Source organism: Pseudopipra pipra, chromosome 11 (assembly GCF_036250125.1).
Source record: "Pseudopipra pipra isolate bDixPip1 chromosome 11, bDixPip1.hap1, whole genome shotgun sequence".
NCBI lineage: Eukaryota > Metazoa > Chordata > Aves > Passeriformes > Pipridae > Pseudopipra > Pseudopipra pipra.
The window spans coordinates 13,716,818-13,740,819 of NC_087559.1; the positions used below are offsets into that span (position 1 = coordinate 13,716,818).

The following is a 24,002-nucleotide window of genomic DNA, read 5'->3' on the forward strand; positions in this document are numbered from 1 at the left end:
TTGATTTCTTCTTGAACATTATTGGCTTTAAGAGAAAAAATATAGAGTAGGGCATTTGAACAACAACATTGATGGGACAGATTATAATCTTTGGTGCTCTTCTTAGTGGTTCATTCTGTATTAGTGAAAGAAGTTTCATATTCTTAAAGGAGGTGGAACTAATGCTGCAGCTACCCCAGAAGCTGCGTGACAATTACAGAGGAGAGATTAAAACGATCTCATAAGAGGAAAAAAAAAAGACACTAGATTAACTTTGAACCTGGGAGTTTCCCACACTGCAAATCAAGTGCATTGTCAGACAAAGCACAGGTGTACACCACATGCACAGGTTAAAATCTAGTCCCAAGTGCTGTGATGACAGTTCTGTGTTCATAATGTATATATCCCAAAGTGTACTTGTGTGTCTGTTGTAAATTCAAGTAGGACAGATAAAGGGGAATTTCTCTCAAAGTTATAATATTGTAAATACAGGTTTGCTCTATTGGTATCAAAGAAACTATTAATATGTGAATTTGTCCTTATTTTCCTTGTAATAGTAGTTTTGTAGACACCAATATGTAAATACTGATGTGTCTGTCCCACTTTAAGACATAGAGAAGGATTATCTTCAGGCTTTGCTGTGGTCTGATGAGAGCAGAGGGAATTCTCTGCAGGAGCAGGTCTGATCTGTGCTGTGCTAAGGATATAAAAGGGCCAAAATCCCCTTGGTGGTTTCACAGCTTCCTAATTGACACAATGCAGCATAAATAGAAGAGATGAGTTAAAATATATCAGGAGTTTGAAGAACAAAAGCAACATAAAGACATTTATGTGACATTGCTAAAATAAAATCGGGTTTGCATCAGAAACTTGCAGAAACTAATTTTTTCCCACCTGATACCACAGTAGGCGTTTCAGCAAATTTTTGTGTGTAGCACAGAAGTTGGAAGTAGCACGTGCTTTTGGTAATTTTTAAAAATCAGTGAGTTTTTTGGTTGCAGTTTTGTGGAAAACCCCCCCAGTTTGGTCTCTGTGGCCCAGCTTTAGCAGGGCCCACATAAAGCTTGGCACATAATCAAACTTTAGGGGCTGAAGCCTTTGGGGATGTGGGGTGTAGGGGATTGAGCCCTTCAGAAAAAACCACTGGTGCCTGTGTTTGTGAGACCCACCACCTTGGATACTGAAAAGAAAGGGGAAAATTTAAAGAAGGAGAAGAGATGTTATGCAAACTCTATAAATGAATCACTTGGTTGTTTTTATTCATAGCGTGCACCTAGAAGCTCTGAGTCAGCTTCAGGCCAGCACTAGGCACTATATTCCACACATAAGAAATAAGGTGATTGCTGTCATCAGGCTCATACTGGCTGAGAAAGGTTTGCCAAATTGTTCTGCCATAGGAATGCTCTTGTTGGCCAGACTGGAATTTCATAAAGAACCAAACGCAGGTTTTGCATCAGCTCCAGTTAGTTCAGGCAACAATAATACCAAAACAGGAAATAAAAAATGAAAAAGAAAGATAGTGACTCTTGTGCTTTAGGCATCTTTGGAATTAATTAAAATACATAAAAGTGTTAGCAATGAGCTGTGTCAACTTTGCTAAAAGCCTGATCAATATTTACATAATTCATGCATCCTGCTGAGTGAGAAGCTGGCAGTCAGAATAGCATCACTTCTGCATAATACTACTGCAACAGGAAAAGGAAAATATTTTCTACATCCTGAATCAGTTATTTAAGGCCTCTCTACCTCCTTGGGAGTATGACAGAATCGATCAGCCAAGCTGAACAGCACTGGCATTGCAAACATTTATTCATACCATCTGGTACAGAGTCAACTCCAAGTAACAAAGGATTTTATTTTCCCACAAAGGCTGAAGGTTACATAAATGTTACCCACATTCTTGTGGCATCCCAACATGTTATTCTCACGTGCTGTAGAGAGATTGACAATTCCCAGACCAGAACAAGACAGGCAGCCACGAAGATTCCTGCAGCACAATTGCTTACTAATACCACTAAATGTACATTTTAGACCCCTTGAAGAGCCTATTGCACAGATAATATACATGGTCTAACATGACAGAGAACATCTCCAGTGGTTAAATCCAAGGGTAGTAGGGTTGGATTTTTTTTTACTTATCTGGGATGACCACTAACTTGAACTCACTTATGGCTCTATTTCATTCAGCTGCTCATAAATTAGCCTGGCATCCTGAACTCATGAAATAAATACATATTTGATGCTTCACCAGTGTATAGGCAGTCACATTGCTGCTTTTTTTGCCAAATATTCAGATGCCCACATGAAACTTGTTATTCTTCGTCATAACTATAAATATCCTCTGAATGAATTTTAATACTTACATGTTTTGTAAGGGATTGTGAAAAAAGAAAGGTTTAAGAAGTACAGACAGTCCTTCAGAAAGTTTAATGATGTGGGGTAACTTGTAAAAAAAAAATGTATTTTTCATACTTCCATTTCAGAATCTGGTGCACCTTATTTACAGCCTTACAATTAAGCATTTATATGAAACAACTTCAGGCTTTTAGAGCACAAAGATAAACTGAGATCTGAAAAGTAGCACGTTTGCTCACCTGCTCCTGGTCTCTCCTATGTATGAGGTGCTCTCATTCCCCAGCTCCTCCAGCAACTCCCACTCTATGCAAGGGACCACATCCTGCAGGCACAAAGCTGCCAAGGACATTTTATATTTAAGCATTCAGAAAAGTAGACCTGGTCAGAATTGCTTTTTTTCCTGAAGGACACATTAAAGGAAAATAAAAACAAAAACAGGAGAGGGAGGGAATTCACATACTCTTTGGAGGAAAAGAAAACACAGGTAGAAAACTTTTAAAAACGGGAATTTGATGTGTTTGACATGAAAAATGGAAGATTTGTTTCTCCATTGGGCAATTCATACATCTGTTTTCATGTTGTTCTATTCAGCCTGTATTTTCCGTGTAAAACTTAGCGTCTGCTTGTTGCTTCCTGAGATATGTGAGACATTCTAAGTCTCTCTAAATGTAGTACTTCAAATAGAATGTTATATTGGCTGCTCTGCTTTGACAGGAGAAGAATTTTAGCTGTGAGGCTCATAGGAACACTATGATATGGGGCACTTTATTCCCTCATTCTAAACATGAATCAGGAATGTAACATATACCACTGATGGGGTTTTTTTCCACAAATTAAAAAAAAAAATATCAATTCAGTTCCTTATGAAGCTACTGATATCACCTGATGGTAGTAACAGAGAAAATGGGAAAATCAGGATGAGCTAGTAAAAACTTTCCAATAATCCTTTAAAGCTCTTCCTTTTAAAGCTGAGCTGTGGCCACATGAGAGCCTTCTATTCAAAACTGCTTTTAAGCCTCTATGGAAATTTCCATTCTGAAACATCAGGCCGAACTCAATTCTTGCTGGATTCAGATGAAGCAAGATCTGTCTCTTTTGGAAAAACTATTAATGTCTAAATTATGTGGCAGTATTAAGTGTTATCTCTTAGAAAACAACTTAGGAAGTCCCAAAGTTAGATACTGTCAGAAGCTGCAAGGGTTTGTGGAGGAAGAAATCACTGTATACCTCCCCTGTTTGTTTATTTCTTTCCCTTAGCCAGGCAAAACATTATGTTAGGTGTGTGTCTCACCCACAAGCAGAAGCATGTTTAAGAGTTTGGACTTCATAATTGACCACAGCTTTCTAGGTAAAACCTGGATGGCACGGGACACTCTGTTCCTAGTAAGGGTAAAGGAGACTTTAACTTTTCTATCGTAACAACTTTATCTCAATATAAAACCTCTGACTGTCTCCTGAACATTGTATTATTTAGTCATTTAAATAACGCAGATGGCAAAAGAAGACCTAATTTGTCCTTATCTGACTGATTCCCAGTCACCTCGGAAAAGAAGCTGTCAAACAGAAAGCCAAATCCTGTGACACCTACACAACAGAAGAAAGCAATGGGAATGTTCGCTGGGAGATCAAATAAGGACTCGAGTGTTTGATTTCTATTGCAAGAATAGTGCACAATTTCCAGATGTTTATGACTTTGAAGAAAAGCTGGTTGAGAGATAAGGATCTCAAAAGAGCTCACATTGAGTGCTGAGTGCTGTGCATGTGAGACGTGCGATACTTCAACTTCTGATCCATATAATGAAGGAGACATTCGTTTAAGGCACCAGACAAGACTGTCTGATGGCCATGCAATTCAGAAGTGTCTTAATGGCATAGTTTCAGACTTCTGCAAAGCTAAATAAGAAAAAAGGCCCATAAAGCCGCAGCCCTTTGCACAACTATTATGAGACAGCTTGGTCAAAACATTAACATTCTTGACCATATTCCCATCTTACCCTTCAGGACACTGCCAAGGTCCTACCAACACACATTTCATGAAAAAGTATATTTAGTTCATAATCATGTACTGAACAAGCTGAAAAAACACCATTCTGATAATTTAAATTATTTTCTTAAGAGGCTGTAAATAGACAGCTTAAGGTGTTCTGGTATAAGGGAAGACAGTATTGGAGAGTCATTATTGCTTTCAATGTTTATATTTCCATAAAAAGAGAAAGGTGAAGTGTTTTCAGGGTTGGGATAAGAATGGTAAAGAAAAGAAGTGTTTCAAAACAAAATCAACCTTTTTGTGTAAACAGACGTCATTTTACCTGAACAGACAAACCCAGGAAATTAATAATTTATCCTTTAGACTATTATGACCGTTTCTTTTAATTCTTATTTGCCATATAGATGAAAGGTAGGAATGTTGTATTTCCCTGGTACCTGAGCTCTAAACTAGAGGTGTCTCCCTTCCTAGGTGGAGGGTTCAGAGACAACACTGCAGAACTAAACTGGAGGACCTGATGTTTCAGAATATTTGACTTTTATGTCTGGAGTTTGATAACATCAGTTAATTATGAAGGAATCTTTTATCGTTTCTCAATCTGGTTGACCTCAAATCATGCAGTTGGGCAAGAAAAGAGCAGTTCTCATGGTCTGAAATTAGAAAGAAAATTAGTAATGAGACAGAGATTACTATCGGAGAGAAACATTTGCAGTTAAACTAAACTACTTCATGAACTCGTGTTTAAGTACCATGAAATGTAGTGTATTGATTATTAATCAGGCCCTTGAAATAGGCCCACAAAATAGATTTTAAAGAATATATCCTTTCTTCTCCTAGCAATGTTAAGTCTATTATTAAAGTGAGAGCAGCCTCACTGAAGTACATGGAGGCCCATAACCTACCTAGTTCACTAGGATTGCAAGGGCCAGGGACTAAGAAGACAGTATAAGACAGGTTGAAGCTCGTTGAATTTTTAATGTGATTTTAACACTTTCATTGACCAGACTATACAGATAATATTTTAAAATATTTCACTTCTTCTCTGCCTGTAAATCTACAGTTTAAAACAGACATGTCCTTATTCAAAGCTTCTCTAAGGAAGAGGCTCGTGTGTTAAACATTTATGTCTCACTGTTAGCTTTAAAAATTACTCATCTTTAATAAAGTTACCACAAACTACACGATTTATTTTTGCACAACAGGAGTCTATATTTTTTCCCTCTCCAGAAAATATACAAAAGCAGGTGACTAAATTTCCTGAGAACAATCTATTTTAAATGTTTCCTTGTCTTAAGGTATACTTAGAAATTTTAAATGCTCATAAGAAAAACTTTTTATTAAGTCAGGTTTCAGTAGTACATTTTATTTTCACCTGTAGTGTTAAATGTTCTCTAAATCTACATGTTATTTTATTTTATGTCTGTGCTAATTATGTATTTTTTTCAGATTAGGAAAAAAATTCCAAATAACAGTTGAGAAATAGAGCATGCAGTAATGTTTTTCAAGTAGTTTGTTCAATGGTTACAGTTCATAAGGAATGCTTAAATACATGGTTATGTGACTTAATTTAATTTCATAATTATTGTAAACAATGGATACTGTAAACAGAGCACAATATCTGAAAGGACTCCAGTGGACATTGCAGAAAAATGCTGTCCAGTCTATTTTAAAAGCATGAAAAAGGAAAGTGTAATACATTTCCAAGTGTTTTCTTGGGTTGTTTTCTTGTTGGTTTGGTTTGGGTTTTTTTGGGTGAGTTTTTAGGGTTTTCATTTAAAGATTCTGGATTGTAAAATTTGGATTAGAGAAAGAGAGGTTTGGTTAACGAAACAATAAAATCTTTTTAATCCATATTCCTAGATGAAATCATAGTTTTACAAAGAACCCTTTTTCCTAGTGAAGTTCACAAATTAGATTTTGTTACTGGTTATGTTACCATTTTTGGCAAACTGGAGTTTTACGAGCTTTTTTGGCTGAGCAGCCCTGTAAATCTGAAATAGCTTTGCCCTCCATGCATACAACCATGAAATGACACAAAATATTGACAGAAGTGAGCCCCTTTTCCAGGAGAGCTCCCCAGCAGGTGGGTGGCACGGCGGCCTTGGCGGCAGATCCCAGGCAGCCTGGGATCAAACAGGATGCTGCACGGCTTCTGCACCCACCCACAGCTCCCAGCTCTGGGGGTTTTGTTGGGATTTGAAGGTATTTAACACCCCGCGGTCACTCCCGTCAGGCACGGTGGGCTCAGATCGCCCTGCCTGGGGGGACCATTAGGTTAACGGTTGGACTCCGTGATCTTGGAGGTCTTTCCCAACCTAAATGATTCTATGACTCCAGGCTCTTGCTTCCTATCCAACTCTGAGAAGTACTTCCACTACCTGACAGAGCCATTTTTACCTCTTAGGCCTCTTTCTGATTTATGAATTTAGATGCACTTGTAGCTTTAGAATGGAGGGATGGATGTACTTGATCCGACTGGAGTGCCAGGGTTTGCCCTGTATTCCTGTCACTCTGTTAGAACCCTGCTCTCTGTGGTTTCATTCATTGGTGTGATTTCCTCCATCATATTGCTACTGCTGGGAAGTCTGTTGGTTTTTGATTCCTTTTACTCTCATGAAGAAACAAATCATTGGGTCTAAATCAGGAAATTCCCACACAGATTTTCAGAACCGAAGAACCAGTGGATGGGGTGGGAGAAGGAGAAAGCAAAAGGCAGATGAAAATTTACTTCATCTCCTTTTTCTGGGAAGATGCCACAAATGCAGACATGCATTTCTACGTAGCAGATTTGAAAGTGTTGTGTAACTCATGTTCAAAATAGTAATTGAAATGTATAGTGTTTATTACATTCCCATATGTTTGTAATCGAGGTATGACTTGTGGATGGGAAGCAAAAAGCTATAATTTGCTGCTTAGCATCAGAGCTGTTGCACATTCATTTAAATCGCTTTATTTATCTTCTTCCCCATAAAGAACCTTCCATACTGTAAATTTAGTGAATGGTTAATGGCCCAAAAGTATGGGGTTCATTACAAAATGAAGTATTTATTGCAGTGTTAATTAAATAAAAGCATTGTAATCTTTCCAAATTGAACAATTATGCTCATTTGAACATTTTAAACAGAAAATCTTTTATATACTAATTGAGTTGCGTAATGAAAAGCACGTGTAATGGAAATTTTAATCAAAACAAATACTGAAATAATTTGAACACTTTTTACAATATAAAAGGTCTACCTCAGTTTTTATTAGGAATATTATAACAGCCAGATTAGTTTCAGGACTCGTGACCTTTGAGTGCGGTATATTATTTCTGAGCTGATAGGCCACCCTCACATACCAGTTGGCTAACCCCTTAAACATCAAAGTTACTGCTTGGCTACCAGCCTCAAACCATGACAGACTGGCTGCAAGCCCAACACTTGACAGCCTGGCGCTAGGCCTGCAGCCTGAGCTGACAGCCCTTTCTGCAAGGGGCTGATGAATGATTTCTGGCAACTGGTGCCGCGCTCTGACTGACTGGGAGAAGAGCGTTCAATCAGAAAAATGTGCTCCGAAGCTCGGCAGGTCTGCAGGAGGTGGCACTGTGCCGAACGCCCGCATCAGCGGCGTGTTCACACCCGATTCTTTATTTATTTATTAAATTGCGCCCGGCGAGCCCGGAATATTTGTAACTGCAATTATATTTCAAATAGCTCAGCCACCTAACATCTAGGTCTTATTCCAAATTCAAGGCTATTGTTTTGCTTCTCTCTGTTTCCTGTTCCGAGCTCGTGCTGGCTTTGTTTTATCGTTTGCAGACAAAAGCTGAATAATGTGTACTCCTTTGTGAGCCCGAAGAAAATTCCTGAAAGATGAAATTGCATGCCACAGAATTTTTTCTATTCAGAGGAAGGCATGTAACCCAGTCTTTTTTACTGGGAGTTTTCTTGTTTATGGATTGACACTTCCTACATTCTATTCCCATTTAACAACTTTGTATTATTAAATTGAGGAAAAAGGGAAGGAAACGTTTAGATCCTTTTCTTTGCTTGATGCAATTGCAAGGGGAGCGGTCCATTAGTTGACATGAAGATTTTGCTAGGATTATTGAGAGATTTAAGGATAAATCTCCAGAAAAAATCCCATGTAATTAAAAGGTATCAGCATTAAGCTGACAGTATATTGATGAGAATGCTTTGGAAGCAAATTCCTACTCACTTTATCCTTAAAGTGAACAATTATTTATAGGAATATGTAATGGTAATCCCTTACAATGACTGAACATTTAGGTTTCTGTAATAAAGTGGACCTATTTGAATAGAAGTGGAAAAAATGCAGTTTATTAGGCAAAGAAGCTATATTTTACATCTAAACTTCAGCAAAACCATGGACATGAAATACATGTATAGTAAGGGATTTTAATGGAGATAAAAGCATATCTAAAATGTAAAATCTTCAAAAGTAGTGAAAGTACCTGTGATGGTTATGTTTTTTGTCTGGTGAACGTTGACAGAGGTACCAGTTTCTACAGGATAAAGGATGTTATTCCTTTACTCTTACTGGTAACAGGAAAGCCTATGTGCATTAGCAATTTTTCCTGTTACACAATACGTTTTTGTAGCTGTTTGAATGACAGGTTGGACATTAATGTGGATGGGCATTCATATGATACTGGTAAAGAGGGGTGATTGCCAAGACGTTGTGACACTGATATTTCTAGATCGCTGCTAATGGGATATGACAAACCCTAGTGATGAGCCAGCTATGGCAGTCTTTTATATTTCAAAAGCCATTTTCATCCCTTCTCCCAGAAAGTCTGAATGAATTAGGAGAGGAACCTCTTGCAGTGAAAACTTGTTCTTGTTTTTCTTACATTAGTTTGGAATGGATGTCCTGCTGTTCAGAGAAGAGAGTTAGTGCAAGTAGGAGGGAATTTAGCTCTAAACTTCCTGAAATTATCCCATCATGATCTAGCAAGCTAGATTAAAAAAAAAAAGAAGCTACAAATGAGGAACAAATATGCAGAACAAGATATAAGCAGATCAGAAAACCTATTTTTATGCATGGGGTGATTAATGCAATGACCAAGGATAGTGTTGAAAATATGACCATGTTATTATTTATTATATATACCCTTTATCACCTAAGCCACTGCAGAAAAGATTCTTCTCTCCTGGTTTACAGAGAGAACATTTCCATCCCAAAGAGATTTGATTGTTTAAAAATCCAGATCAGCAAAACTAAAATGACTTCACGGAATAGTTTAACTTAATATTCAGACTTTAATTCCTAACTAAGACATCTGAGTTTCTCTAAAGAGAATAGAAAGGAGAGGGGGTTTTTGTTGCCTTTTTTTTTTTTTTTTTTTTTTTTTTTTAAGGCTGGGAAACCATTTGCAGTCTTATTGTAACCATCTGTGGGAAACATCAAGACAAATGAACTCAAGTTAGAAGGAGCAGCAGACAAAACATCACTGTGTGCACCCACCAAAAAGCACGTTTGAGAGTTCAGCAGCTCGTGGTTCAATCGAGGGCACTGGGAACAGGGAGTATCTTGCAGCCTTTAGGCAGGGCTCTGGGCAGCCTTCAGGGAGGGGAAAGAGCAGAAAGCAGAGAAGTTTAGTTTTTACTGCTGAGGGTCTCCAAGGCATGAAGAGAAGAACATTGCTCCTGGAAGAACTGTCTTTCTTCTCTGAGTAAAAGCTATCACTCCACAGGCTCTGACCTCCTGCAGGACAGCACCCACCTGACATGGTGCAGATGTCCTGTCTTCTCCAAAGTCTTGGGGATGAAAATAGCAGGTAGTTGCACCGAGGCTGAAAATCTGATCAGATCAATACACTACAAAAAATAAAAGAAAGAATAAATTTTGCCTGTAAATGAAAATATTAGCTCTTATACTGCTAATAACTACTACAAGAAGGACTGGGAGCTGCATTTCCAAGGCCTGTCCATGAACTGTGGCAGCAGCTCCCACAGATGAGACCTGCGCAGGGTTTGTTGCCTGCTCCCCTTGCCCCCACCCCACTGAGACAGGGTTCATGCTTGGGGACCCACCAGCTCCCTCCTCTGTCTGACCATCAGGGTTGGCAGCGGGTTTGAACTTGCTGGAGCGTTTCCTCCTGTCCTTCCATGATTATTCACAAGCAGTGTTTTATTAAGAATGAAGAGGTAGCCCTGATATTCCTATTCCCTGCTCTTTACTGGCTCTGCAGGAAGGCAGTGGGATAAAGAGGGGAAGAAAGAAAGTACCTTATCTGCTAAACTGTTATTTAAATTGTTCCTAAAGTTGATAAAGAGCTGAGATACTGCAGGGAGTTTCACAGTGTTAATAACTCATGGCTGTAAGCAGAGCTATATTCAGTTAGAGAACAGCGACAGAAATCTCTCCACAAAAGCCAAAGTCCAGCAAGATACAGGAAGGAGGAACAAGGATTACAACATATATCTCAAACATATTAGCAGGTGTTGAAGGAAACTGAAATTTGCCTACTTCCAGGGGTTATTTCAGGATTATGAAAAAGTGACATAAAGAAGGGCTGTTCTCCTTGCAATTGCCTCAAATTAATAATTTTAATCTCATTCTTACATGGTGTCTCATGTTACTTCAGATCAGGAGGTAGATCTCCCAATTAGTCCCACTAGTCAGTGTGCTTCCAGAGTACAAATTCCTGGGAGTTGTTCTCCACAACGCCTCCCGGGCTGCTGCCATCACTAAGAGCCCAGGCCACAGAGCTGTCCCAGAGCTTTTTCTTCCCCCAGAAAAGCAGCCAAGGTTGATTTTGGCCCCACATGGTGAAATCCACTGTGCCTGCACTGTGACTTGCTGCCCTGGATAGAGCAGTGAACATGCCAGTGCAGAAGGGGCAGAAGCCACAGTCCTGCTGAGCTGGCCCTCGGCAGCTTCAGGCACAAGGGCTCAGATGTGCACACGTCTGCTCAGCTGCTGGGGAGGGAGCAGAGCCTCAGAGGCCATGCTCTCATCTTTTATTCCTTTTATAAGACAAAGGTGTTAGTTTTTGATATCATTTAGGGACCTGCCACAGAACTATTGTTTCAGTTTACCCACCCACCGTCCCCAACAAGAAAACCCCTCTGCAAGCATTTCTGTTTCAAATACAACATTAAAGCAAAGAATGGGAAGTATCAGCTCTCTACTGGTGTCACCACAATTTCTAGGTTTTACCATTTATTGGAGTTAAAATAATTAAGCTGAGTATTTCCAGTCTCAGTCAGGATTAGGATCTTCACTGAGCTATGTACAGATTGAAAGATCAGGTTGTATCTTAGACAGCCCTTTTTTAAAGTACATGAAAGAAGTGAGTTAAAGAGGAAGGAGACTGACAGTGTTACCAGAAGTCAAGCACTGGGACCTGAATAGTGGTTTGGCTTATGGGTGGCAGAATAAATCTCCTGCTTTGTCAGAGCTTTCTAATGTGATTTTTATTCATCAGTCAGTTTGGTATGACTCATTAAAGACATTTAACGGTTCATTCTCCTTGATTTTAGTGAAAGACAGGTATTCCTGAAAGTCCCACAAGTCATACATCTACATATTTAGGTAACCAGATCTGGCTAAAAAAACATATTAACATTAAATGGATAAAATATTTTCACCACAGAAAAACTTGAGGTTAAAAAAGATTGGAAAATAGTAAGTGTTTTTTTTTTTGTAATTGCAATAATGAGAATTAGCTTTAAATACCTACAGTGGACCAAAGGGACAGGGTTCCTGGTACTGAACTGTTAATCACTAATTTAGTCAAAATGGGCCAAATTCTATGGCCATTACTCAGGCAAAACTCCTGTGAAAAATCAGCATAAGATTTGCCAGGGTAAAGATTTGAATGTACAGTGGGTATTGCTTAGTCTTCTATCATTTGTTAGATCAGCAAACTTCTCTCATCACGCAGTGTGCACACAGGATATAATTTAGACCACCTACAGAACAGCTTGTCTGATTCCTAACTGCAAGCCATTAAAAACTAGAATGTAAATATGATATTTGAGCCAGTAGTGTCATCAACATAGCACGGATCTGTGCTTGGAAATCAGAGGAGTCTCTTGCCTGACTGGATTTCACAACCACTGCTTGTTTATGAATTGTTTTCTCGAGACTCTAAAGTTAAAAAGACCCTGAGCTGGTAACACACTGCTGATTAAGGACTATAATTAGATTAGAATATGGCCTGGCTTTGGTTTAGTTGCAAAAGCACAGACAGAGAAAAATTTTTCTCACCCTGATGCTGCTATACACGAAGAGCAACTTCTCTGACTTCAACTCCTTGTTTCTGCAGAAGAGTGGGACACTGTGCCCCACATGAAAGGTTATTTTTAATTAGTGCCAGAACAGGGCTTCAGGAACTAAATAAACTTTGAGACCCCATTCTCTCAGGAGCCATAGACTTGCATGCTAGGCCTTCAGAGCTAAATAATCCAAGTGGTGGAAGTGTAACAAAAAACACTCCAGGAGCTGGAGGGACCCGAATGGCCAGAGATCTGAAGCAACCTGTGTGTGAGGACACCAGGGAAGGTGATAACGTGGGAGCCTGGATGGCAATTAATGCCCCACGTCATCTGCACCCGCTGCCAGCACTGCCTGGGCTGTTCTCATCCTTCAGTGGACGTTGTGTACACTGCTCTTATGGCACTCTTGGTAATTTTAAGCACTCAAGAGCCATAGACATTTATAGTGCATGGAATTTCAGTGGTGTTTATATTTCCATGTGAAAACCATGGATATGATGACTTAGTCATTTATGTAACATTAGGGGATAGATGAAGATGGGAATCCTGGCCTCTTTCCATTCTAAAACATGCCTTACGTTTGTAACATTATACCATTTTGTTCAGATGTATTTTTGCTGCACTGACGAATATGTGATTAATGGGGTTTTATCATAAAAATTCTGTACACAACTAAAAATTACATGCAATTATATGTGCAGAAACAAAGAAAAAAATATTTGGGTTGGAGTGCACACATTTGATTTGGCCACATTACTGGTTATATGCAACCCAACTGGGTAGATTTTCTTACAAAAACAAAGTAATTAAATAACACTAATCATACTTTTGCATGCAGACTGTGTGACATAATGTGGCTTATTAATGAGAACAACAAAGAACAGTAGAATTAAATGTATCCCTGGTGTAACTCAGTTGCTAAAAATCAACATTACCACTGGGACTAATTTGGTCTAAAATGGATTGTTTCCCAGAGGCTGCTGCTATGTGAAAACTTCTTATCTTGGAGAAAAAAGGAACAGTGACCTCACGTTACATTTGCTTTCTTTTCCAATTGCATATTTCTGGTGGTTTCAGTGTGATTGTAAAGGTGAAAATGGGGACATGATTTGATCCCACCAGGTAAATAAGTACCACAATTTAACATCCTCCTGGGAATAGGTTGAATCTGCCACTTTTCAAAGAGCTTTCAAGCAACATAGCTATACAATATTAGCCTAACTTAAATATTTCCTAAGGTTGTATTAAATTGGTGAACCTCAGATGGAAAATTCCATGTTATCTGAAGAAAAATTAATTTCTAGAATCTTCAGTTGTACCTGGCAGGATGAAATTACCAGACATAATTTTTAAAACAACCTTTCTTTCAGAATTCAGAGGCAACAGACAGATACAGATGACCTGATTGTGGTCAGGCGCCAAACTCTGCAGGTACAGGGCAAATGGAAAAATACCCCTGATGCCTTCAGGAGCATCACCTGAAACATACTGTTAAGCTAGTTGTGAAATACTCACTGAGCAAGTTGTTGTTAGTGATTATCAATTATAAACTTGGTAAATTCAACCTGTTTTTCTTCTAAAAGTGTTGCTGTAATTAAAGTCTAATCCGACAGTCACTGTCGCTGTATAAATAATTTAATTTGCTTCTGAACAGAAAAGCAATTCCAGTGGTTCAGAATTTATACAAGTGCTCCATGTTGATAAATTTTCATGTGTGTGTGATACAGGAAAAATAAATATAGGGAAGTAATCTAATTCAGCTTTAAGTTTCTAAGAAGTAATTGGAGGCAACAGTGAATAAAAATAAATTTTAAATTATGAAGCATAGGTTGATGGTTTCTACTTAAAAATTTTAAAGCTAAATTTGTGCATGGGAGGATTAATATAGAACGATAACACTGCACTGTCCTGAAGGCCAGAGGTTGAAAAAGAATAATACATCAATGTTATACTGAGATGTAATACTCTATACCCTAATTTTTTTTTGGTGCAGAATAATATGTTTTTCTTGGATAGAAGAATTCTATGTCAGCTCTTAACCATTTACAGTTTCTTCTGGCATCCAGACTTGGGAAGCTAACATTTATCTGGTTGGGCTATTAGCACCTTACAGCCCAGTCTGAAACTTTCTCTAGTCCCTCTACTAAATAAACTTAACAAAGGGTCTAGGAATCATAGTTTTCTCTTTACAGATGCCCTTTAACCTCCATGACTGTTCCTAGCCATATATTTATTTACATAAAACACAGTACTTCTGTGAAACACTAGGCTACTTACCTCCACAATCATTTCCTGCAGTGGGGAGGAAAAAAAAAAAGCAAGCTTGTCAATATGCTTCAGTTTTCATTTGCCTCAATGTAATCATCCTCTGTGATTTAAAAGGTGGGAATGTGTTGATCTTGAGTGCATCACTGCTTTAAAGGAACGATAATGTACACACAGCCAGCTCTGGGTGCACGGATTGGAATGAAGTTAATTTTAATCTAAAAGGAATTTAGCGAGCACTGAACAGCTTGATTTACAACATAGCTATGAATCCTGATAATAATTGGGATGGTGTTTTAGAGAGGCTAAAGTAGCAGCTGGCTTGGCTGACTATTGACCTATATTACAGTTTTCTTCAGTGTAAAATCTAGTTTGAAAGTGTCCTGTATAGCGTTTGGACACAACAGGACTTTTAATGGATGCCCCCATCCCCATCCCCCATTAAAATCAAGATAAGAGGACATTTGTCAGACTCCAGCATCCCTTCCTAATGGGTCAGGCATTATGTGATCCTATTTAAGACTACCTAGAGATTAGAAAAGGGTTTGAAACACAAACGAGGTTTAAAACCAAATTTTCACGAACAGCTTGGTGTTCTTGTTGCTTTTACTTCAGCTTACTTGGTTTGAGTCTCCTCTCTCCCATGACCAGTGCCCACCTGTTCTTGGCCTTCCTGCAGAAGCTCAGAGGCCACCACGTGTGAGGGGCTCCAGGGAATGTCAGTGACCATCCAGTTCTCCTCTGCAGGAGCCGTTGCTTTCTCCCATTTTGTGGTGGGAGGGGATGTCCTTGGGAGAGGTACAATGATCCTGGCCAGGGAAGGACAGCAAACTGCAGCTGCAGTGTCTTAGTGCCTGCTGGCACCGTGCTGGTGCACTGTGAGTCCTGGCCATAAACATCTGCTCCAACACTCCGTGTGACATCCAAGTGCTGTTCAGTGACGTGGTTAAGACACTATGTTTTGAATTCCAGAATGCCTCTCTCTTCACTTTAAGGAAATACAATCCCACAGATAATTATTTCACTGCTGAAGGATGGATTTTCAGGCGCGGTACCTTCCCTTTTAAAAAAATCTATGTGTGTTTTATCTAAACCACCAGAAATCATAATAACTACCCTCCTTCCCCCCCTTTTTTTACACATAAATTTGCTATCATTCCTTCTCATACTTGAATGTTCTCCCACCTGTCCTCAATTTAATCCATGAATGTAAGCACATAAATCTTTGTGACATTTTGGCAGAAAGTACCTATTTTCAGATGACTCCTTTAGGAAACTCTGAATCCAGGTGTTTGTTTTTTGCATAAAGTGTTGCAAAAGGGGAATTTTAATGTGACCATACAACCAAAAAATTGGTTACATTTGAAATTCTGCAAAAGGATGGGTTAGCATGCATGTAAACTTTGTGTGTCTTTCCACACCCTGAGTTATACTCTGAGAGCTAAATGATAATTACTGTGCCATCTGTAAAGGGAAGGAATATGGGATTTTAGTGCTACAAGAATGTGATTACACAAATTTTGTTATGTGTAAAGAACATGCACTGGATATTTAAATGTCCTTTATCACTTTTGACACATAAGGATGAAAAGTGAAACGCTGGTCGCAAAACACATTTTTGGGATGAAGTGAAAAAAGAAAAAAAAAAAGGGATATAGTTGGCAATTTTTCTTTGGCCAGATGGTTTCTAAACAAAGATCAGAATCTATTTGAAAGTCTGATGATAAGATCCAAACTGAATAGTTTTGACGTAAGGACTGCGTGGTCTGAAATTTGAAAAGCCTTTTACCTTTAGTTACTATGGGACCTATAGAAACCCTGCCTTTATTTGAGGATGTATGCTGAACTGAAACAGAGGTGCTCACTCTTCTCTTTCTACCAGATACTGTATAGGGAACAGATTTCTTATTTACTAAGTGCTGTTCTCCCCCTTCTTTAGGAAAAAAAAATAATCTTGCTTTTTTAAGGTCACTCAAATTTGTCACCAAACTGAAAATACCCCTCCATTAATTGATATTAAAAAAAAATTTCTTTGTACCTAAGCACGTCAGAATAGATATCTTAATAAGAAAATACAAAAAAGTCATTTCTTTCTAAGTTGATGGGAATTCCACAGTCTTTTACTTCTCTCCCAAAGGTGAGATGAGCAAGTAGTGGTGCTTTGGCTATTAATGGACAAATAACTGACTTCGAGAAACATTGAAAAGCAAGGTGAGAAGGGAAGAAAACATCACCAAAAAAAATGTAAAAAAGAAAACAAGAAGAAACTCTGACAGGAAATCAGGTGACTTCTCTTCCTCTGATATAAAATCTTAGTACATCTTTTTCTCTAAAAAAATCCTATAGTGCAGCAGATCCACATCTCTCACACACCTTTTTCCCTTGAGAGAGGATGGAGGGAAGGACCACACAGGACACTATATCTCTCAGCTCACTCTCCTGGCAGGCAGTCCGATGGGGTGCAGATAAGGGCAGTACAGGGACTTAGCCGGAGGATAAGAGCACTCATTGTTCCAAAGCTGATATTCCCCACTACAGCAGACGATTTTTCCCCCCCTTTAAATCCTATAATCACTTATATTTCGCAGAACAACAAAAAAACCTTTCTCTTCTTGCTTCTAATGGACTAATCCCGCAGAAAGGCTTTGCTCTGAATTCATACTTTTCTATAGGGCCACAATCTCTTTTCCAGTGAAAAGGTTAATTCAAAGGTCCTTTGACCAGGCCGGGCGGCCGGGAGCGCTCCCGAGGTGGCAGCACAATTGCCGGCACAGGAGGGGAGTGGCAGCTGCGGCTCCCGCGTCTCGCACCCGCTCCCCGGTGCCCTCATAGTTTCTGGAGTTGACTACGACTCTGGGAGCCAAGATAAGACACTGCTGTAAGGAAGATTGATGCATGGATTGTGCTGCGTGAGACCGCAGCGTTCAGCTGCCGCCAGCACCAGCATCGATCTCTCGGGGTTTGCTGATGCAAAGGGGAGGGAGAGGCTGCGGTTGGGGGTCTCAGATGGGACACCTGATGTACCTGCTGGCACCTTTGTGGTTCACTCTTGCATGACACCCTTAAAGGTGAGCAAAACCAGCCCCTTGCACTCTGTCTCCTCAGTGTACCTTCGCTGAGAGGGAAAGCTGAAATTTGGATGGACCCGTGGAGTTGGCTGTTGTTGCTGCTGCTCTTTTGGCATCATCAGAACAATCCCTTTAAAATCCCAACTTCCCATGAACTTACCCATTCTGATCTGAATTTCGGGTGCAGGGATTCCCGCTGGCCACCCTAATCTCCCGCCTGGGCAAAGGATTCTTTTCATGCTGATGGCACAAAGGACTTTGTGGCAAGTTTTGCACAGCATGCGCAAATGAACCAATCTTCTGTTTGCAAGCGGGAGGAGAGTTTTCTTTCTTTCTTTCTTTTTAAAGTATTCAGTTCATAGTGGTTTGTTCCCTTTACTCACTCAAGCTATCCCAGGGTAGAGAACGAGTTTCCTGCCAATAATTGAAGCATATTCTACTTTGGAGGGGGGAAATAGCATTACTGTTTAGAAACAGCACTTTACATTTGCTCTAGAAATCCAGAACAGTTTACAGAGAAACATTATTCTGCTGACAAAAACAATTTATAAGGTGAAGGTATGCACCAGGTTCTATGGGACTTGTCCACAAATGTCTGAGGGCAGATTGTTTTGTGAAGGCTTATGCTGTGCAATTCTTTGTTGCTGAATACCAGTACCAGCTATAGGACATATTCTCAAATAAAAAGAAATGTTAGTTGTTGCTATCTAAAGTAAAGATAAACTGAACAAGAGGCATTAAAATTAAAAGAGAACAAGGAAAAAAATGGCAAAACCCCAATTATGTTCTTCTAACAGAATGGTATATATATCTGATGCCCAAAAGGGATTGTCTTCTAAGGGAGCTGATCCGACATCTCCTTTGACACCTGAGCAATGGCGTTTTCCAGTCTCCCATCAGCAGGACTGTCTGCATCTATCAGGCAGTAAATCCAGCATAGACACTCTTTTCTTGGATGTTCTCCTTTTATAAACATTGATCTCATGACAGCAATGATAGAGGGAACTGTGGGGTTTCAATGTTCGTGAGTAAATGATTGAAATCACACAGGTCTCAGTGGCAAGTTCCACTTTTCCTGAGTAGAAGTGTCAGTGAATTCAGGGGTCTGAGCATTTTCTTGGTGAATGTCCTGCTGTTTCCTTCTTTCCTTTCATTAGAAAGACTCTTTTATAGTCAATGCTGAAATGCTAATTGGTGAAGGAGAAAATCCCCAGATTTTTCACAAAAACATTTCATTTTGCATCAATTATTAAAAATTTCAGAAGTGCTTAATAGAAGAGGGGACACAGTTTGCACAAATGTATTTTTATTCTCCCTAGTGCTTAGCAGCTCCAGCTTTTATTTCCCCTAAAAAGGGCAAAAGTTAGATTTTTAATTTTTAAGATCCTATAACTGTGTAATACTCATAGGCTGTTTGAGCATAAAACCTCACGACTGCAATTCAGTTTCTATCTTTTTAAGTGCTTTAGTAACTTAAACAGTAGTAGTGGTGAGACTAGATGTATAAAGTAAGCAATTACAGTAGAGTCAGTATTTCTCATACCAAAAGAAAATTAGCATGGTAATTAAATTCGTGTCTACTTTGTTTTGCAGCTGTATTTTTGCTAATCTAATAATCTTGGAAGGTTATAATTACTCGTCTTTTAAGAGGCATCTGCTATCTGGCATGGTGTGGCTTGCACAACCAATATTTGTTTTATTATAATCAGTACCTGTGCAGTCATTTTGGAGTGCAAAGCAGAAAGAACTGAGGTCAGCTGATCATCACCTTGATGGGCTTTGAGTACAACTTATTCTTGTGTCTCCTGCAGTTGTCTTCTCCTTATTAATCAGAATTTATTCCTGTCTTTAGTAATAACATTAGCAGGTGAACAACTTTATTGCAGGAGAATGACATCTTTTTGCATGTCTCCTGATTTTGCATATTTATTTACAACAGTGAATTATCTGGTGCAGTAGAACTAGTGCAGTGTATTATCTGGTGAAGAAGAAAGCATTGTGCATTTAGGATTTTCTGTACATACATTCTCACAGTAGTTTTCTTAGGGAAAACCTATTGGGTCATATCTCCCTTTACTCAAACAGATGATACAATCTCATACATTTACTAAATCAGCAAACCTCAGAGGAGATAGTGTGGCTAATTAAACATATTATTGAGAAAGGAGTGGTTGTGAGGACCTAACCCTGACCCTACCCCTGCATTTCAGACCCAGAATCTCTCTGGATTAGAGATATATATTTTTTTTTTATCTGAGATCAGTGCAAATGGTATAGTATTTTGTGACTTAAAAAGCAACTGAGTGGGCAGGTGGGTATGTCCAACCCTGTCAGCCACCCTGCAAGTGCCTGTGCTCACACCTGAACAGAGTCACACAGATATGCTGTGGTCGTTTCTGACCCGAGCTTGGTGGGGCCCACCATTTCTCTTATATTACATTGGTGAGAAAAAATGACAGATGAACTTCCACTGCTCTGCAATGAGCAGTTCTGTGTAAAAGTGACCTCTACAGCTGAGGCGAGTTAAGTTTTCAGTCAGTTTGCTTTACAAAAATAAAATTAAAAAAAATCTAGATGGGTCAACAAAAGCTAGCCAGAAATAATTCCTCTAAAAAAAGAAATTAAACTCTAAACACTTCAGTTGGAAGGAAACTTGTCTGGTCCCAAAGAAAGAATTTTATGCAACTTAAGTCTTGCTTGTTTTGGGGTAGATGAAAATTCAGTTTCCAACAGCTGCTCACTCCCATTATTTTCCTGTTTTTCCAGCAAATTTTTGTCATTCTTCAAAGATGTAAAAAAAACCCCCCAACCAATCAACTAACCAACAACATCAAACCCCAAGGTTAATAGTCTGGTTGTCAAGTCCACTTCAAACACCCACTGCCAGCAGATGTTACCACCTACAGAACTCACTTGTAATCTTGGCTGCTGGACTGCATATCTAGTCTTGAGCACATACTTATCTAGAAGCTTGTTGTATTTTACTGGACAAGAGCAGATGTGCTGGGATTGCAGGTCCAATGTGCTGGGGGGGGGATGTAGCCCCGTCTCTGTGCCTGAAACGACGAGCACAGGTAGCAAAAGCAGCTGATGAATATCACTGAGAAGTGATATTCCAGTGCCAGATATGTCTGGAAGTGACTCAGCTGAAGCCATTCAGATCATTTCAGATTTATATGTACCAAAGGAGTGAAAGTTGATATCTCAGTTATTGATAATCATAGAATGGTTTGGGTTGGAAGAGACCGGAAAGATCATCTAGTTCAAAAACCTCATTTGTTTCTCTGCTTCTACAACATTCACTGTAGGAGGGGAAAAGCTTGGAATTTCTAAGATGTAGTTCGGGAATTAAAACTCCAACAGTGTGATACACAGTATTATACCCATTTATGCTGTATAAGTAAATATCCCAAAATTATTTTTTTTTAGATTTTGCTCTGTTACTGAAACCAAAAGCATTTGTGCTTCCAAAATGGTCCTCAGAGAGTTTCTTTGCATTTACTGAAACTTTCAGATTGGCAGGGAGCCATTGGACAACTTACTGAAAGTCACTGAAAGCTAGAAGCAGTGTGAGAGTTCGACTTGGAAGCAAAATTTCACAGATATTACAGGACCAGTTCAGATTTCACTTACACAGGAGCATGAGGACAACAATAGAAATACACTTGATTAGAAAATAAATATATGGTTCCAGAAAGATCCCTATTACCACTTCTATACTTCTATACCACTTCTATAATTCTTATACAACTTCTATAATTCTTCCAGAGGAAAAAATCCTTAAAAGGAAAAAAAAAATAATAATTCTGCTAGCTGTTGAGTAAAGCTGTGTTGAGGAGCACAGCCAGAGTGCAAACACCTAGCTATGGGATTTGGGTTGGAATAGGTTAAGGCTGAAAGTATTAACTAAAACTACCAAGAAGTTCTTTTTTTGGTTCACAGATTTTTTTACATTATGCAGTCTATTTGTCTAAAATTACTTGCCATTTTTTCAAAATATTATTTTGGTTTTTGAATAGCACACAAGCAATTCACCGTAAGGGTTCACTATTCAAATGTCAGAAGCCTCGGCTGGTTGGCTTCTGAAGCAATGTGGGAATGTTTCTGGTTGCTAATCGTGTGATTTATGTAAACCAATGAATTGCAAATTGCAAACATAACAATGGAGAATTAGTGCTATCTTTGAAAGTCTGACTCATCCTTGTAGGCCCCAAGTTCTCCACTTAGGAGTGGTGACAATAACATGGAGTACACTGGAAGGATAGATGCTTTTATGCTGAGCTGCCATGGGGACTGGGGATTGGGATGATGTCTTTGGTGAGAGCTGTAGGAAGAGCTCTGCTGAACTGCAGCAGTAGCAGATGACATTTGTTTAAGCTGAAGCTTTAAATTCAGCCCAGGTTGCTTCTTCATGGCAGCTGTGTTTTGTCCCATGGTCTCCTGAATTTGTCTTAGAGCATCAAAGTTGCTTTGCACTTTTACTGGGTCTTAGCAGAAAAAGGTGCATGTTTGCTGTTTTGATTAAAGGAAAGGAACCAAAGGAAGGGTTTATGCTCACTCACTTGGTTAGATCATTATCCCCGTGTTGAGCTGGGAAGCAGGCAAGAGGTGGCTTTGAGAGCAGCAGCTGCCCAGCAGCAGACCTTGCAAGTGAAATTAAGTAATGCTGGACCATGCTGGAACATCGATTTCCAAGGACACATATGAATATTTGGGCTCTTTTAAGATATTTTATAGCAATAACTGACCCGCTGCTGAAGCACATGGAAGTAGTTGTGGGCAAGTAGTTGGGTAGGACATAGGGAAGCAGATGGAAAGGGGAAAGTGCCACTAATTAGGCTGAAGTATTGGTAGTTTTGTCTTTAGTTCTTAGAGAAAAAGGTGTCTATGTCAACAAAGGAAATGGACAAGCAGAACTCCGTATTGGCATGCTGAGATGCACAGGATCACATAAAGGGCAATCAGTACAAAGAATGTGTTTGAGAAATAGTTGTGCTACAACTGATGACACAGGTTTAGTATTAGGATGACTGGATAAAGGATTTGGTGGACTTGGGGAAAAATGTTTTTTAAGTACAGTCTGGTCTGCATCTCTGACTCTTATATATTCCATATTCCAGATCCCAGAGGTGTGTTCACAGTGCCTGCCCAAAGCCTGCAGAGGGGCAGGCACACAGTGCATAGCAGCTTTCCTGGCAAGCATTTGCTTGTAATACTCTGGTTTGGCTGTAGGATGGGAGTTGCTGTGTCTCTGTTAGACTAAGCACATCATATTTGCTTTGTCACCAGCATTTTGTGTGGGGAAGACTGTGTGCTAGGGTGCCTTTTGGCAGGGTGTGGGGAAGAACAGCTGTACAGCCAATAATTGATTCCATAATTGCTCTTACCTAGACCAAAACTAAGACAAATCTTAGATGGAAAAACAGTGCTGCCAATGCTGTGATCAGCTGTCTGAGAAGCCAGAAAATGCTAATGAAAATAGGTTCAGCAACAAGAAGGAGCTTAGCAGACCTGAACCCCACCATTACAAGTGCAAAGGAGCCTTTTAAAAGTTAATTTTCCAAAACACAGGTATGCTTAGTTTCCCTGCAAAAATTAGCAAATTCTCCATTCTGACTGAAGAAGTGGGATTTTTAAACTGTGTGTTATCAGCACAGTGTAAAGAAAACATATGGCAAAAGCTCCTTTCAGTGAGCTGAATATGCAGTTGATGGTGAGTTGAAGATCCTGAGCTCAACTGTCCAAATGAGTACTGTGGGCTTAGCTATGCCAGTTCTCTTACGAGATTCTTTAAATAACTGCATAAATAAAGTAGCTAACATATTTTCTCAATGCCTTTGGGTATCCACTCTGGATTTTAATTTTCTGCCTCATAGAAAATGCTGTTTGTGTATTACAGTGGTGAAACATCATCAAAATATCTTTACATGATACATAGAAAGGAAACCATAGAGCAGAACAGAGCAAACCGTCAGTAACCGCAATACCAACTGTACAGCCTTTCATGGCAGAGCTACTTGCCAGTAACGATGCCTTGCATGTATAATTGCAAGTTTCTAAAAGTATTACTGGCTTTCAGTGGGAATTACTGCAGAAATGATCCACAACACTCTTTCTGTA

The 24,002-nt window shown here is 39.3% G+C and overlaps 1 long non-coding RNA gene across 2 annotated transcripts; it reads right to left on the reverse strand.

The window, feature by feature from the left end:
• Positions 1–1,234: 1,234 nt before the first annotated feature.
• On the reverse strand, positions 1,235–15,712 carry LOC135420042 (uncharacterized). Of its 2 annotated transcripts, XR_010433308.1 has the most exons (5): positions 15,473–15,712; positions 10,049–10,143; positions 9,791–9,877; positions 2,574–2,670; positions 1,235–1,396 (listed from the first exon to the last, which is right to left on the reverse strand). It is a non-coding gene; the product is annotated as an uncharacterized LOC135420042 (long non-coding RNA). The 2 variants fall into 2 exon arrangements; XR_010433309.1 differs by lacking the exons at positions 1,235–1,396; positions 2,574–2,670 and adding an exon at positions 4,680–4,971.
• Between the last annotated feature and the right edge of the window lie 8,290 nt (positions 15,713–24,002).